Raw genomic sequence first — 6,000 nt, 5'->3', positions numbered from 1 at the left:
AATAGTAGTCTGATTGAGGCCAAATCCACTGACGTCCTTGGAGGCCCTGAGCTATTGTTTCAGGGGTTCTGAGAAAGTCCCATTAACCTCTAATTCTCTGCCATTTCTTGGGAATTTCAGAGTAAGAGCGTTGTCAAGCTTTGGGTTAAGATTTGATGTTATTAGACCTTTGTACATTAGTGTCACTGAAAGATCGAGCACCAGTCCCTGAGGATGGAAGAAAAATACAGGAGCCCCGAACGCCTGGGACTAAGACAGGTGGAGATGAGGACCAACAGAGGCTGATCCATCGGAGAGGTCCTTTGTAGACAGTTGAGGAGAGGTAGCCTTCTTAAGAGCTGAGCTGACTCTGACGAGGTACCCAGTGGCGGGGAGCCAGTAGAGGGGAGCCCGCTCACTTTGGATCTCAACTGAGCAGCTGCCACCGTGTGTGGACTTGGTACCAGGAGATTCGCGTTGTTCCACCCTGGGTCTCTTTGCCTAAGCTATAAAGGCGGTGGGGTTTTGGGTGTTTATTAGATATTTATTTCCTTTTGTTTGAGAGGTGTAAAGAAAAGGAATTCTTTTGTTTTTAGTCTTCTTTTTTTGTGTTAATTTATATATTTTAATTGGAGGCTAATTACTTTACAATGTTGTAGTGGTTCCCACCATACATTGACATGAATCAGCCACAGGTGTACACGTGTCCCCCATCCTGGACCCCCGTCCCACCTCCCTCCCCACCCCATCCCTCAAGGTCATCCCAGTGCACCAGCCCTGAGCACCCTGTCTCATGCATCGAACCTGGACTGGTGATCTGTTTCACATATGACAATAATATACATGTTTCAATGCTGTTCTCTCAAATCATCCCACCCTCGCCTTCTCCCACAGAGTCCAAAAGTCTGTTCTTTACATCTATGTCTCTTTTGCTGTCTTGCTTATAGGGTCATCATTGCCATCAAGAAAAGGAATTCTAAATTGGAAAAGTGGCAAGCTGGGGTCTGTGAAGACAGGTTTAGAAGGGCTGAATAAGGAGGGGACAGTTCACATCTGCTTGGATGCTGTATTCTTGCCTGGAGAATCCCACGGACAGAGGAGCCTGGTGGGCTGCAATCCATAGGGTCTCACAGAGTCAGACACAACTGAAGCCACTTGGCACCCACTCCTCCCTGGCCCTTTATTCTGGTCAATCGTGCTCTTAAATTTGGGGAATAGCCCCACAACCACGAGCTGCCCCATTGCACGAGCTGATTCTCTGACCTTCAAAGGTTTGGGCACTCTGTGAATGCTCACCACAGACATCCCTCTGAGGGTTGAGGAGGAAACAGGCGCATCTAGTCTAAAGGGATATTTTGGGATTTACTAAAGGACATTTTTTTTTTAGCTGCTGAGCTGACAATGCCGATCTGAATGTCCTCCACTATTTTCCTGTCTTTATTTTGTAAATGATTAATATGTTAAAAAGAATCCCTGCTCTGCATGCATTCATTGATTTTATGTGTATGTGTTTGACTCAGTTTCCAGGGTGGAAAAACATGTTTGCTACCCAGTTTATAGTCCTTCAGAGTACATCATGAGAAATGCTGGGCTGGATGAAGCACAAGCTGGAATCAAGATTGCTGGGAAAAATATCAATAACCTCAGATATGTAGATGACACCAGCCTTATGACAGAAAGCCAAGAAGAACCAAAGAGCCTCTTGATGAAAGTGAAAGAGGACAATGAAAAAGTTGGCTTAAAACTCAACATTCAGAAAACTAAGATCATGGCATCTGGTCCCATCACTTCATGGCAAATAGATGGGGAAGCAATGAAATAGTGACAGACTTTATTTTTTGGGGCTCCAAAATCACTGCAGATGGTGACTGCAGCCATGAAATTAAAAGACGCTTACTCTTTGGAAGGAGGAGAAGGCAATGGCACCCCACTCCAGTACTCTTGCCTGGAGAATCCCATGGACGGAGGAGCCTGGTGGTCTGCAGTCCATGGGGTCGCCAAGAGTCAGACATGACTGAGCGACTTCACTTTCACTTTTCACTTTAATGCATTGGGGAAGGAAATGGCAACCCACTCCAGTGTTCTTGCCTGGAGAATCCCAGGGACGGGGGAGCCTGCTGGACTGCCGTCTATGGGGTCGCACAGAGCTGGACACAACTGAAGTGACTTAGCAGCAGCATCAGCACTCTTTGGAAAGAAAGTTATGACCAACCTAGATAGCATATTAAAAAGCAGAGACATTGCTTTGCCAACAAAGGTCCGTCTAGTCAAAGCTATGGTTTTTCCAGTAGTCATGTATGGATGTGAGAGTTGGACTATAAAGAAAGCTGAGTGCTGAAGAATTGATGCTTTTGAACTGTGGTGTTGGAGAAGACTCTTGAGAGTCCCTTGGACTGCAAGGAGATCCAACAAGTCCGTCCTAAAGGAAATCAGTCCTGAATATTCATTGGAAGGATTGATGCTGAGGCTGAAACTCAAATACTTTGCCACCTGATATGAAGAGCTGACTCATTTGAAAAGACCCTGATGCTAGGAAAGATTGAAGGTGGGAGGAGAAGGGGATGACAGAGGAGATGACTGGATGGCATCACTGACTCAATGGACATGAGTTTGAGTAAACTCTGGGAGTTGGTGATGGACAGGGAGGCCTGGCGTGCTGCAGTCCAAAGGGTCTCAAAGAGTCGGACACGACTGAGCGACTGAACTGAACTGAACTGAACTGAATTTACAGTCTTTCAGCCAGGATGACATGAGAAACTGATTTCGGGTCTCCTCATTCACCCAACCTGGATATGTGGGGCATCAGCCACATGCAGACTTTTTGCAGGAGTTGGAGATAAAGATGAACCAAGTATAGCCTTTGCTTTTAGGGAACTCTTAGTATATGGGAGAGGAGATAGATATGCAATAGGCAATTGTAATACAAGACACAAATGATACAGTGGAGGTGGCAGCAGAGTGTTATGGAAACATGTAGGAGGGTGAGGCAGGCTCTGGGAAATTAGCTGAGGCTTCAGGGAAGCTATTTGATCTGGTGATTGTGAAGTCACAGTACTTAATTTGCATGTGTTATTTCTAACCTTGAGAAGACATTTGATTGTTTGGGGGTTCAGCAACGAATCTTTCCCCTTCTCTGTGTTCCCTCTATCACCTAGCAAACAATTACAGTCAGCAGGAATGCATCAAGGCAAATAGCGCAGGGTTAAAGGTAAAAGTTCGGAGAAGGCAGTGGCACCCCACTCCAGTACTCTTGCCTGGAAAATCCCATGGACGGAGGAGCCTGGTGGACTGCAGTCCATGGGGTTGCTAAGAGTCGGACACGACTGAAGCGACTTAGCAGCAGCAGCAAAGGTAAAAGTTGCTCTTTGCTGACTTGGGTAGGCTCCTGGAAGCTACAGAGAACACTTAAGTTTATAGTTTATCTGATTAAAGTGTTTGCCAGCAGCTCCTTCTGTGAAACAGGTAAGCAGAGCAAGTCTGCTTGCAAACAACGTCACAGATCTTGCATTTCAGTCTTCCCTGCTTCTGGTGTACTTAGCAGGATGTCATCTGCCTGATGCACAAGGAAAATGAAATAGCTGGTGTGAGGCCCTGGTTACAGTGAAGAAGGGGGGAAGCAGGAAGGAATTCAATCTTTGCCTTAGAAAAATCTAATTCTCTCGAGGTATATTGAAGTCTGCAAAGCAGTTATCTTTCTGAGCAGCTAGATGTAACCTGGAAAGGCAGCTCCTAATAGCCTTGGTGAGATTAAGTGAAGTTTCTCTGATTGTGGTTGGCACACACAGGTCACGTACGGTTGATGCCCTTGACCCGGTCAGCCTGCATCTGCAGTCCCTTTCACAATCCTCATCTACCCTGAGCTTTTCACCTCTTCCTCGCTGCCCCCAATTCACTGGCATCTCTATAGGAGGAAGGAGAAATGAGTGGCTCGACAGATTAGAAGGATACATTTAATAGAAATTAATGGAAGTGGCCCAGGAAGGCCACTATCCTATTATTCCTGTGGTGAGAAAGGTTATCAGGGCTTGACGGAGGCATGGTGTCTTGCTGAAATATTTTGTGATGAGGAGTGTTGGTGCTTACTGGACTTGCAAGAGAGGTGGACGAGAACTTGAAAGGGAAATTAATTTGAACTGTAATTGATACTAGGTCAATCACAGGATAGTGGGAGGGAACAATGTTGAGGGATGATTTTGGGGCAAGGGTGGGAAATATTGCTCCGAAGTCGATACCTGCACCCTTTGTGGTAAGAAGTGTCAGTTGGTGGGTCTGGTTATAGAACAAGGGGCCAGTTGGTGGGTCTATTATAGTCAGACTTTCAAATTGAAATACAGTTGGTAAACATGCAAACAGGTTTCATGGCACCATTTTATCTCTAATGTTCTTTGCATGTAAGAGTTAATCCCTTGAGAAATTCAGACTCCTTAAACAAAAGGTGCCTCAGCAGCTGCATTTGTTCTTTCTTTCCTCCCTCCTTCCCTCCCTTCCTCTCTTTTCCTTACTTTTCTCTTTTATTCTTATTTTCTTATGACTTTGGTAGCTTCTTGCTTATCCCATAATTTTCATAAGTTAAAAGGCTTGTTATTGTTGTTCATTGTTGTTTAGTCACTAAAGTGAAGTCACTCAGTCATGTCTGACTCTGTGCGAACCCATAGACAGCCTCCCACCAGGCTTCCCCATCTCCAGGATTCTCCAGGCAAGAACATTGGAGTGGGTTGCCATTTCCTTCTCCAATGCATGAAAGTGAAAAGAGAAAGTGAAGTCACTCAGTCGTGTCTGACTCTTAGTGACCACATGGACTGCAGCCCACCAGGCTCCTCTGTCCATGGGATTTTCCAGGCAAGAGTACTGGAGTGGGTGCCATTGCCTTCTCCGGTTTAGTCACTAAGTTGTGTCCAACTCTTTCGCAACCCCATGCACTATAGCCCACCAAGCTCTTCTGTCCATGGGATTCTACAGGCAAGAATACTGGAGTGGGTTGCCATTTCCTTCTCCAAGGGATCTTCCCAACCCAGGGATTGAACCTATATCTCCTGCATTAAAAGAGTAGAATATTTAAAAAAAATCTTTATTTCCAAAATTGAACTAAGGGTCAGGTTTTTTTTCCCCAAGATGCAATGTCCTGAATTGCATTTGAATAAAGTCTTTGTTTTTCTGGTTCTTTTCCTGCTGTTCTAGAAAATTATCTGAAGGACCATTGTGTTTTATTTTGTGTTGTCTTCGTCTATATATTTTTTAGCCTTCTAATTAAATTGTTCATATTTTATTTTAAAGTATTTTTTTAAGTTTTCAGACTCTTATTTATTTTTCTTTTTTTAAATATAAATTTATTTATTTTAATTGGAGGTTAATTACTTTACAATATTGTATTGGTTTTGCCATACATCAACATGAATCTGCCTCAGGTGTACACATGTTCCCCATCCTGAACCCCCTCCCACCTCCCTCACTGTACCACCCCTCTGGGTCATCCCAGTGCCCCAGCCCCAAGCATCCAGTATCATGCATCGAACCTGGACTGGTGATTCATTTCATATACGATACTATACATGTTGCAATGCCATTCTCCCAAATCATCCCACCCTCTCCCTCTCCCACAGAGTCCAAAAGACTCTTCTATACATCTGTGTCTCTTTTGCTGTCTCGCATACAGGGTTATCGTTACCATCTTTCTAAATTCCATATATATGATACTGTATTGGTGTTTTTCTTTCTGGATTACTTCACTCTGTATAATAGGCTCCAGTTTCATCCACCTCATTAGAACTGATTCAAATGTATTCTTTTTAATGGCTGAGTAATACTCCATTGTGTATATGTACCACAGCTTTCTTATCCATTCATCTGCTGATATATCTCCTTTAAAAATGTACCTATCCTAGATAATAGCCAAAAACTTCAAAAACTTAAATTAATATGTGATCAGAAGAGAAGGCAATATGAATAATTTTCGACCATGGATGTCTAAGAAACAAATCAGGCCCGGGAATGAATGACACCTTTATTCATTTTTTAGTATGG

Source organism: Bos grunniens, chromosome 10 (assembly GCF_055505025.1).
Source record: "Bos grunniens cultivar Pamir isolate PY7600 chromosome 10, Bosgru_T2T1.0, whole genome shotgun sequence".
NCBI classification, from domain to species: Eukaryota; Metazoa; Chordata; class Mammalia; order Artiodactyla; family Bovidae; genus Bos; species Bos grunniens.
Note: the sequence above shows the minus strand (reverse complement) of the source record.